Here is a 12,411-nt window from a genome sequence, read left to right as displayed (position 1 = left end):
CCGGGCGAACTCCTGGTCAAGCTCAGGACTTTGAGTGGGAGGTCTGTAGTAGACTCCCACCGTTGTGTCCCCTGTGCCGTTTTTCCCATTAATAGAATGATACATTTTGACCTTAAAATCTGTGAACCTAGGATTTCACAGACTATTGCATTCAATATTGCTGTTCGCACTTCAGAAAATAATGGTGCAGACAGAAGTGACAATTTTTGCTTGATCTGGCCACAGAAAGCAGTTTATAATTGTGACCAAGCATGGCTACAAAACAGCTTAAAAAATGGCCAGTTGGGTGAAAATCTGACCTCTCACTGCATGAGGTATCAGATAAAAATGTAGGGTCTTTTGTAATTTTTTTGTGTCTGCTGAGCTCCCAGCCTGTTGCTGTTTTCAGAAGGGGAGGGGGGAAAGGGAGTCTGGGGGTTTTTCAACCCCTGCCCCAAAGGGTGGGGTGTGTGTATTGCAGCCCCCTGCAACCCTTCAGCCCCAGCTGGGGAGCCTCCCCTGCCTCCCCCCTGCCTTTTGAAAACAGGGAGCACTGGCAGAGAGCCCTGGCCATTGCTATGGGAACCTGGATGCAGGTCCCCAGCCATTCAACAGTGCACTTCTGTTTGGTCTGGGGTAACGTTGTAACTCAGAGTGGTTTGCAAAAATGGTTCTGAGTTACAGCTGGGAGCTCCACTTCTGTCTGCACCCAATGCAGAATAAAACACCCTAAACATGCACCCCCTATACACCCTAAACAATAGAGCAAATCTTCGGTTGGAAGGAACTCAGAAAGACCCCAGCAAGCCAGAATGCTTTTAACACTATGTGGATTCCTAACTGAAATCTCTGGGTTTATCTTGTGAATCATGTGTGCACACCTAATGGTGCTAACTTTGCATGGCACTCAGTGGCACCTGTGAAAGGGTCTCAAGGCACCCTAGGGTGCTGGGACACCCTGGTTGAGAATCACTGAGCTAGTGTCACACAACAATTTTTTACTAAAAAAATTACTTAAAAGCAAGACTCTAATCCAGTGGATCCACACTTAAGATTCTCTGTGTGAACACTGAACAGGAAAAATCCATCTTTTTTTTTTTTACACTGAGCATTTTAAACAATTTATAACTTTAAAAAATGTGTTCTTCCCTCCTCGGGTTGTGCACCAAGTTTCATCCAAGAACAAAATTTTATGGCCAACTTATAAAAGCCCTAAAAGACTGTGTTATGATGTAAGTGCTGACATGAGCTTTTAACCAGTGCAATGCTAGCAGGCTCAGCATACAAGATCTTTGTCTGGGAAAATATATACAAGATGGCTAAGATGCTGAGGTTTCAAATGTTGCTGCTGAGCATGTTTAGTGTTTATAATTTTTTTTACAGTGATGTTAGTGTTATGGATTCATCACGTGCAAACAGCTACTATTGTGCTGCGGCAAAGGAGCTCTTATACTTTAGAGTTATCACTCCGAGGAGTCATTAGGGTGTACACTGCAAATGACTGTTCATGAACAAACCGCACAAAACTTGGCTAAATCTTAATGGGTCTATTGACATGGTATCAAGGGTGATGGAGACTTGGACCCCACAGCATGTTCAAATTACATTGCTTCTTTTTTTTTTTAAAGTAAATTTAAAGCTTGTAAAAGAAGCCAGTTTGACGGCACAGGAGACTGAAATCCTCTGTTTACCTCCAAAGCAGATATCACATGGACTGCTCACCAGTGGGTTACAAGTCCCCCTCTGTGCTAATCCACAGAGGATATGAGTTTTAACAGCCCTCGGCTACAGATCCTGGCTCTTTGGCTTGGGCTCTAACAGCTTGCACTGTTAGCTGTGGAGACCCCAGGTTCAGTCCCAGTGTGTCGGCCAAGAGGGCAGCTGTTACAAAAACTCCCCTGATGACATATTCCAACCTGAAACCAGAGGGATCTTTTTCTGAGGGCCAAATAATATTATTCTATACCTGGTAAATCAAAACCGCTCAGGGAGTGAGTTACACAGAAGGCAGGAAACTGGGTAGGTTCTTGTAATATGGTGTGGCAAAAGCAAACAAACAAAAAGGCTAAAGAATTGTAACCAGTTTCCAGCCGGGTCTGACTGGCTGACATCTACCAAGCCAAAGGAATTAGGAGCATAGGCAGTCACTGGACTCAGACACAGCAGAGGTTTCCCAAGCAGAGCTGGGACACTCCCGGAAATCTTTGTTGCTTTGGCTTCACTCATGGCGAATGTCACAGTTTATAAGATCTTTTCGATTTGTGGAACAATCCCCCAAGGAAAGCTGTGGAATGAGCCTTGATGGACAGCATCAAAAGTGGTTGCAATTAGTTCTGCACTGGCAGAGCGATGGGCGAGGAGCCTGGGGCAAACTCCCCCAGTCACGGACAGATGGGTCAATTCCCCCAAGGCAATGCAGCCCAGCAGAGTTTCTGGAGGAAAGATTCCCTGGGGGCAGAAGAGAGGAGGAACGGAGAGGAGGGCAGATGGGCTTTTGAAGTTCATAATCTCCTTGGGCTAACGAGAACACACTTAACGATGCACACATGCGCTGTGTATATACATTTTGCTGCACCACTTGACTTCTGGGCCCCATCCAACCCTTGCTGAAGTCAATGGAAAGGCTCCCATTGAGTTTATTGGGCTTTGGATCAGGTCCCTGTTTTCATATTCCCATCTCTCTGGTTAAAACAAAGATCATTTCTTTCTTAATATGAAACGAAGGAGCTAGCCTTCCTTAACAGTTATATCCCTTTGCAGTTTCATATATTAATTGGCTTTGTACTGCTGTTTAGTTCAATGTGGCTCAAAATCCTTTATAATGGGGAAAGCATTCATTTGTTTTAGCACTTTCCTATCATTCCCAAACAGCCAATGGAATTTTCCTCAAGTGTTTTAAAAAACAAAAAGCTGAACCCCACTTTGGGCAGAGACCGAACATGGAAATTTTCAGTCCAAGGTGGTCAAGTTCTTTTGGAAAGTTACAAGTGAATAAAAATAGATGGAAACTTTTTGTAACCCTGGGTTTGGAACCTCGGCCGCTGGAAATGAGCAGCGCTTGGGAGGCTTTCAGTGAAATGATGGAGATTTATACCAGCTGGAGTTCTGACCCCTTACCTATAGCAATCGCTAGTAGCCAACAGTGTAGTGCGGAGGAGATGGGGAATGAATATCTCATGCAGGCCTAAAACCAAACTATTGTTCACTAGGTCTGGTTTTTATCTTTGTAGGAGGGTGATACGGTGCCCAACCTGAGAGAGAGCCAGATTCTTGTTTTGTCTACACCAGCGTCAGTTCTGAGTAATTTAGTGGAAGTCGGGGCAGCTACACTGGTGTGTGAGAAGAGCGGATCACACGTGTCCCATGTGCTGAAAGTCAAGGCTTCTTTGTTCCTATGGGAAAAGTAGATCCAAATACATGAATATTTTCTCTCCTCTCATCTCAACTTAATTTCCCCTCATTCTTTGAGTAACTTAGTTGTGTATCTGAGCTTTGATTATGTAAAGAGGAAGAGATTAAAAAGTCCCTAACATTTTCAAGTCTATTTCACCAGCTAGCTCAGACTTTCGTCTCTCTTACCCCAGTGTAAATCTGGAATTCTTTTGGAAACTGAGAACTGAATCTGGCCCCGTAGGTTTTGTTTTGTTTGGAAGCAAGAGCACAGTGTTGCAGCAAGCACTACGCCCACTGGCTTAATGAAAACCCTCTTTCTTTATAATCATGGGCATCTTGCTCATTTAATCACTTCTAAAATGTACAGCATCAATACTATAATTAAAAGGAGAACGACAGCGGTAATTTTATATCTTGATTCCATTAGGCCTTGATTGCATCAGCAGCAGGTAACCAGGGTGGTTGAACAGCGTTTCACTCTTTGGTAAAATAATTACTGGCTCAGCGCAGCATTTCAATTAATCCTGTCAAAGCTGCTGGAAAATACTCGTGCCTGTGTGTCCTGACACACCACACTTTTTTCAGTGGAAGGTCCATTCACAGCCACAAACAGTTTTGCATAGTTTCTCTTATACAAACTGCAACTCAAAGCAGTGAGGAAGTTAATTGATTATAGAAGAAATAAAAGGTATAGGCAAGGGAGAAAAATATCTTTGCAGGTGGGGCCTGAAAATGGAAGGGCAGATCCTAGCACAAAATCCCCAAAAGTTGCTGTGGTAGCACAGAGGGACTGTAAATTATCCCATTAGACAGCCAGGGATTCTCCTAGCGTGGAGGAAATGTGGAGGAAGCATCATGAACCCAGCACAAGTATGTCAGGTAAGTCACGTGGTATTATATCTGTTCCCTACCTAGGGGAACATTAGAGGGCTGAGACATTCTTGCACTCTGGCAGTCCCCGACTGGTACAACGCTTTCAGGCAGCGCTTAACAGCCAGCTCAAGGTAGAGCAGCTGTAAGGTTGTTTTAACTTACACTTGGGGATTGAACATGGCTGGACCTAAGGACTGGGCCCCAAGAATCAGTGGCAAGGAAAATGATCCCCAGACATTAGAAGCTGCAGAAAAGGCACGCTAATGTGAAGGAGGACGCAGAAGCACTGTTGCGTGAAGAGACAGATGGGAATCAGGATATAGGTAAGCGGAGCAGAGAACAGATTTCATAGACTTTAGGGCTGGAAGGGACCTCATGAGATCATTGGGTCCAGCCCCCTGCCCAAAGGGCAGGAAGTCAGCTAGAGTCAGACAACTCCAGCAAGATAAATATCCAAGCATTTCTTAAAGGTATCTAGAATAGGTGCTTGCACCACTTCGGGGGGAATCTATTCCAGTCTCTGGAAACCCAGATGGTAAAGAAGTTTTTTTACGCCTTGTCTAAATGGTCTTCCAGAAGTTTGTGACTGTTGACCTTGTCTTCCCTTGGGGTGCCCAGGTGAACAGACGTTCTCCAGATCCTGATGCACACCCCTTATGTACTTACAGACTGTCACCAAGCCACCCCTGAGCCTTCACTTCTCCAGGCTCGAGTCCTATGGATCTCAGCCTCTCCTCGTAAGGCCTGCTCTCTTGACCTCTCTTAGAAGATTTATGTGGTATACATTGGGACAAGTCCATAGAGGGTTTAAAGGAAGGGGTCATATTCTGCCCTCAGTTAGACCAGCAAGATCTCACGTATGTAAAGCAGACTAGACTGTGGCCTAAACAAAACAGTTTGGGCCTGAATTCTGAATGGAATAAAAATCCAGTGGAGCTGCTTGAAGCAAGGGGAATGGAGAGGATGCTCTTTTGTTATACTGTGTCATTGTACTGTATTATTTCGTTACCTATTCATTGCTGGAGGAGTGACTGGCCCTCTACAAAGATAAGGGCACAGACCAGGCCCATAGGAACCCAGAGTTGTGCAAAACAGCCACATATATGGGGTCCAGTGAGCTGCCCCTACTCACTCTGAACAGCCCCTTTGGCCAGTCCCTTGAAGTCAGTGGGATTGCTCTCAGCATAAGCAAGGTAGGCAGAATCAGGCCCTGAAGCACCAATGGGATAATGAAGAGAAGTTTCCAGGATGACAACTTCGAGGATTTCTCCAGGAATGAGTTGCACTGTTTCTGAAGGTGCCTGGTGCTGGCTTTTCATTTAATGCTCCTCAGCTTTGACAGCCTGCTTATGGCACAGCCAGGGTTGTTAACTCTCAGCTATCAGTCCAATGATAGCCAGTGTTTTCTTAAAGATCCAGCCCTACAGTCAGCTAACTATATCAGACCTTTAACATTTATTTAGTAAAAAAGCTCTAGCCCTCCTGGGTGTGGCAAGAAACTAAAAAGTATGAACTAGAAATGCTCCAGTTCCAGAAGGCAGAAACCCCTTCCCCAAAAGACTATATTTAAAAACAAACCCCCTGATTATTTTAAAGCCTTTCCCGTGTATTTTGGTGTCTGACTCACACTTCTTGAATTTTGGGGGTTGTCCATACTGCATAATGAACTTGCCAAGTCATAGCTAACTTTGCTGGAGATGATCATAAACAAGTAGTTCAGGACCTGATTGATCTCTCTGTAGATCGCACCATTGCACTGAAGCAGATAGCACTTCGATTAACTCTAGACTTTGTGGGGAAGTGGAAGATGACATATCTGGGGATATTTTAGTGATTTGACTTTGATGATCCTCCCCACCTGCCACTCCCTTACTTCTTGCAAACTCCTATGTGAGTGAAGTTAGATCCTGTGCATCTTTGCAGAAAAAAATGATTCCTAAACTTGAAATTTGTTTTTAAGAATGAACTGAAGCAGCAAAGGTCATTTTGAAATGCTGAGCCAATCAGAAAACAGAAACACCGCTGACTTACTTCGCTAGCCATTGCGCTCGTAGGGGTGGTAGTGAACAGCTCTCTCTTTCACAAAGGAGGCTGGAGTTTGAGTCCCTGACAGGGAGGAGATTATTTTTGGTAGGACAAAGGATAGTTTGAAGGTGTAGTCAGCATTTACACTGGTGCAAAAATAGTGAATAGATGACGCAAGCCCCTAACTTTGCCCAGTCAGTCCAGTGGAGACTAACCTTTAACCGAACTATGGTAGAACTCTACAGGCGTAAGTCACTGATGTAGATTTTGTCTGTGTGTGTCCATCCATGGAACAGTTGTTTGGGAAAGAGAAGCAGGTTACTGCCTGCTCCCCTGACCTAGGATTAGGTGTCATAATAGCCTCCTACTGAGTGACCTACACTGGGATAGCTCTACATCCCTCCGTATCTGATCCTGGTGTAATTCACATTGATATTTAGGGCCAGTTTTAATTACACTTGCATAGCCATTCATCTGTCCATGCCCACTGACTGGGGAGGAATAGCTGCAAGGCCTGATTTGGCTCCTTTGGACAACTCATTTACTTTGTCTCTACTTCACCTCCCTCAGCTATGAAATGGGGGATAAGCTCTGTTCCCTACTTTTCAGGGATGTGACAGGGATCAATTCTTTGCTTATGAGACACCCACATCCTACGCTCGTGGAGCCCTCTAAGTGTCACAGAGTCAGATAGCGCAGCTTGAATAATAAATATTTGCAACAAACTGATTGCAAGCAGCCGCCAAGCTGACATTAGCTCACATGAAACATTTGCTGAACAGTTTTAAAGAGAACAAATTCATAAAAAACTTGCAGGCTGCTCACCGACGACTGAAAAACAGAACACAAGTGAAATCCCCTGCCAGGACTGTTTTCTGCAAACTGTTCCCCCCCAACTGTAATCCTTACACAAGGCAACCTTCATATTGCATTCATCAAAATGTCAACCTTGCTCAGTGTCTGTCAGCACAAGGGATTTCTGTTTGTGAACAAAACTCTTTACACATTCTGGCTCGAAATGTGTGTGCTGGCTATTCAAAGCCAAAAAGACACTCTGCCTGTGCCAATTTCCAGCGTCACTGTGCATCTTCTCTTTGGCAGCCAAGCTACACTGAGCTACTGAGCTGCACCTTTGGAATGATAAGGAGAGAGTTGCCCTAAGAAGGGGAATAAGGACAAGTTCTACTCATACAGGCCAAATCCCACCAGTCTTACTCACACTGAGCAGTGCCCTGCTCAAAAAGCTATCAGGATCTAGTTCTGCGATGCTAGGTAAAAGGAAGAGAAGTTACACTCTGGTGTAACAAAGAGAGGGACCTGACCCACCCATTGCTCAGACATAATGCCTATTTCTTCGGTAGTGTTTTCTATCAGGAGAGCATGTCAGTAGTGCATCTTTGCTGCTCTTGTGGAAGAATACTCTAGAGCAGGCCCACACATTGACTCCTGCCTGAACATGATGAACCTGGAAATGGGGTGGTGAAGCCTCCCTGGAGGTGTCCCGGCAGTTGCTCTTGAGACCTGAGTCTTGAGAAGAGGATGGAGATAGGCTATTCTCAGTGGTGGCAGATGACAGAACAAGGAGCAGTGGTCTCAAGTTGCAGCAAGAGAAGTTTAGGTTAGTAAAGAAAGAATTTTCTTACTAGGAGGGTAGTAAAACACTGGCACAGGTTACCCAGAGAGGTGGTAGAAGCTCCATGCTTGGTGGTTTTCAACACCCGGCTGGACAAAGCTTTGGCTGGGATGATCTAGTTGAGGATGGTCCTGCTTTGAGCTAGATGATTTCCTGAGACCCTTCCAACCTTAATTTTCTATGATTCTAAGGGAGAGCCATCCCAACATGACTTCACCACAGGAGATGCAGTGTAGACATACCCACAATGCTCTTACAAAGGAGATCAATGTTATTATCCCTATTATATAGATGAGGGAACTGAGGAAAAGAGAGGCGTCATGTCTTGGCTGCATTCATCCATAAGTCTTGGGACAGAATCAAGAATATAACCGAAGTCTTCTGAATCTTTGCTGCACTACCCACTCAGCCACACAAGGCCTGTCTACATCTGCCCCTACAGTATAATTGTTACTGCATCGAAATTTAGTACTTTTGGAAGTACTTTTTACCCGTGCTGGTGGCACACGATTATTTTTAGTCCTTATGCTGCTGTAGTGACGGACTGTATCAGCACTATGGTGACATAGCTGCAGCATCATGGTTTGTGCCTGCCAATGCTACATTGCCATAGCATCACGTAGCATCACTGTGTGTCATATTAGTGTTAACATGGCGGTAGAGGGTTTCTACCATGGTAACATTTTTGCATTACCCTGTACTCACACCTGATGAGGTGTTTTGCTGGTGTGCTACCATTGTGTTGTTTGCTTCCTCTGTGTTACAGCATGTGGCAAAGACCAAAGTGACTTTCTTCTGCTTAGCTGCCTGCATGAAAGGGGCTTGATAATATTGGGGAAAGTTATCCACTTTACTAAAGCTACCCCAACAACTGGCAGGCCTGTTGGCTGTCTCAGCAGAGATCAAGGACTAAATACATGAAGCCAATCAAAACTCCATTTCCTAAGTATTTATGTATACAGAGGATCCTCCATGTGTGCAGCTCTGCCCATGCCATATAAAAGAGACTGTGGTGAGTCTCTAGCATGGTCCAGTCTCTGTTGGGGCAGGGACCCACACAAGAGAAGAAACAGCGGGGAATCAGGCTGATTGGAGGCAACTCCATTGATCTCCTTCACCATCATCATCCGTGGTTTCCTTCCTGTTGTCCCCTCCACGCTGTGGAACCGTTTCGAGGGTGGGACACTGAAGAGCAGGACCAAGTACTGGAACCCTGCACTGTGCAGTGGGAAAGACCTCTGCCTCTATTCCTTGGGTATAGTAACCGTGAGTCTGAGAACCCAGGTTCAATTCTTTATATTCACCTCAATGGGTTAATTGGTGGCAGCAATTGTGGCAATGCTGCTTCTGGTGGCCAAAGCATGAAATGGAGGGAAAAATTCTACCCACATAATCAAGTGAAGGAAAAAAATATGAAAAGGAAAACAAAGTTTTCTTCCTTCATCATTTCATGAGACATGTCTGAAGGTGAAGGCAAGCTAGACGCATGAAGAGATGAAATAGCTTGCCTAGGGAAGTTGTGGACTTTCCATCAGTGAAGGTGTTCAAGAAGAGATTGGACAGCCACTGGATGGAGGTGATTTAGGCGTAGATGTTCTACTAAGGGTATTTCTATGTTCTACTATGGGTATTTCCTATGCTTCTGGGCTTTGCTGGTTGCCACATGGGGCAGGGAATGCCATCCCCCCCCCCTTTTTTTTTTGCTATATGTTTCAGGGTTAATTTATTTATTTATTTAGTCTTCCTTATAGGCATTTGGTGTTGGCTGCAGTCAAGGTTGGGAATTTTGACTGGGGCATGCCAATGCTCTTGCTAGGACCAAAGCCCTGGAGGGTCCAGTATGACTCAGGGTCATATTGATCACCACGTTTGGGGTCAGAAAGGAATTTTACCCCATACTCAGATTGGTATGTACTGTGGGGGTTTTGTTTTCCCTGTGTAGCAAGGGACATGGCCCATGACCTGTGATCTCTAGAGTGTATATTAACAACTTTTTACAGAAGCAGGATGTTAGCTGCAGTGGTCCCCCTATTTTATCTGTGGCAGGTTAGAGTGTTATGTCTTATGTGGTGTCAGGATTGACAGTAGTTTTACTAAGACATTAGATTATGGATTTGTATAGGATGCTTTGGTTGGATAGGGATGATCCTGTCTCAGGTAGGGGGTTAGACTTGATGACCTATGCAAGTCCCTTCCAGGCCTGCTTCTCTATGATTCTGTCCTTCCATGACTCGTTGATTGGGCTCCAGGCAAATTGGCATAGAGGAGTAGAGGAATTTCCCTCCATAATGCCCACATGTTACCTATTCTGAAGACACACAGAACAGAACCTATCATCCAGGACTGTCCACCTGGTGCTAGATTAACTAAAATTAATAATATTAGTAATAATGATAATAACAATAATTGTATACATGTAAGTGTGTATGTGTATAATATGCATGTATATGCTGGAGCAAAGATTCAGGATGCGACGGGGATGATCTAGGCCATTACCCGGCCCACAGATTACTACCCCATGGTCCTAATCCATGTGGGCACTAATGATCACCTGATGATGGACTACCATGCTCTGGGGCGCATGCTGAAGGAGATAGGGGCACAAATGGTATTCTCTTCTGTCCTACCAGTGAGTGGACATGGAAGACGACGTGAGACCTGCATCAGAGAGGTCAACTTGTGGCTTTGGGAATGATGTGGGTTTCGGCTTCCTAGACAACGACCCACACATCTGGACGAGAGTCATGCTCAGGTGGGATAGGCTTTACCCCATCCTCCAAAAGTAAGCATGTGTTCTCTTCTAGGTTGGTGGATCTCCTCTGGCAGGCTTTAAACTAGGCTTGTTGGGGGAAGGGGAAGATGAGGGCGGAGGAAGCCCTAGACCACCAAACCAAGTGTCACCCACAAGAACAGCCCAGCTTAGACTGACAATGAGCAGAACAAATACCCAGGTAGGCAACAGGGGCCCACTTAGTACTGAGATTAGGGGGCCAGTGCATGCATCTTCAGGAGACCTCAAACGCCTCTACACTAATGCTCGTAGTATGGGGAACAAGCAGGAGGAACTCACCCTCCTGCTAGCTAACACCAATCCAGACATAGTGAGGCTCACTGAAACATGGTGGGACCCAACACATGACTGGGCGGTGAACATCAAGGGCTAAAGGCTGTACAAGAGGGATAGGACAGAGAGGAGAGGTGGGGGTGTGGTGCTCTATGTCAAGGAGAAATACACATCCTCAACGAGTGGCACTGGGTCAGAGGAGGGGCACACTGAAGTGCTCTGGGTTAGAATACAAGACAGTTGAGGGGAAAGGGACTTAACGGTGGGGGTCTACTACAGACCACCCAACCAAGGGGAAGAGCTAGACCAGGAATTCTTAAGTCAGCTCACAGAGGTAGTTAGGTCAAAGGATGTGGTCATCATGGGTGACCTGAACTTTCCAGGCATCTTCTGGGAAGAGCAGTCAGCCAGGTCTGACTGCTCACGTAGGTTCCTAGCCGAGATACAGGACCTCCATCTAACCCAGGAAGTGCACAGCCCCACCAGGGGAGATGCCTTGTTGGATCTGGTCCTGGCCACAGGCAACAACCTGGTGAGGGGTCTGCGGGTGCTCGACCACCTGGGCAACAGCGATCATCGCCTGCTGGAATTCACCATCTAGCACAAGGTGGCAAAGGCCAACAGCAGGGCAGCAGCCCTGGACTTCAAGAGGGTGGATTTCTATGAGGTAAGGAGAATAGTTGGGGAGGCACTGAGGTCCTGGAGGGGAGGGGAGTTGGGTGTCCAGGAAGAGTGGTCGTTCCTTAAGGACATGATCCTCTAAGCCCAAAGGGAGGTAATCCCAATGCAGATCAAAGTGGGCAGGAGGACGCAAAAGCCCCCATGGCTCGCCAAAAGCATCTAGGAACGTCTTCTAGCTAAAAGGGAGGCGCACACCCAATGGCAGGGAGGGGCCATCACCAGGGAGGGCTATACTGCGGTTGCTTGGGGATGCAGGGGGCAGTCAGGAAGGCCAAGGCTGGGACTAGCTTCCTGGATCAAGCACAGCAAGAAGTCCTTTTTTAAATACATAGGGGGTAAAAAGAAGGGACTGGGTAACGTGGGGCCTCTGCAAGACACGCTAGGAAATCTGGTCGTTGAACCAGACAGCAAAACTAACCTATTTAACAATACCTTTGCCTCCATTTTTCTGAGCAGGGACCAGGAAACCCCTCCCACCAGGACCCCTGTAAGTCCCAGGGGAGGCACACCCAGGCCTATGGTCAGTGAGAACCTAGTCAGCGAACTTCTGGAGGGACTGGATGTATTTAAATCAGCAGGCCCTGATGATCTCCTCCCCAGAGTGATGAGGAAATTAGCTGAGGTCATTGCGGGACCCCTGGCACAGCTTTACAAGCACTCATGGTGCTCTGGTGTGGTGCTAGAGGACTGGAAAAGGGCCAGTGTGGTTCCCATTTTCAAAAAAGGGAGGAAGGAGGACCCAGGAAACTATAGGCCAGTTAGT

The sequence above is a fragment of the Crocodylus porosus genome, unplaced genomic scaffold, assembly GCF_001723895.1.
Source record: "Crocodylus porosus isolate Cpor-Errol unplaced genomic scaffold, CroPor_comp1, whole genome shotgun sequence".
NCBI classification, from domain to species: Eukaryota; Metazoa; Chordata; order Crocodylia; family Crocodylidae; genus Crocodylus; species Crocodylus porosus.
Note: the sequence above shows the minus strand (reverse complement) of the source record.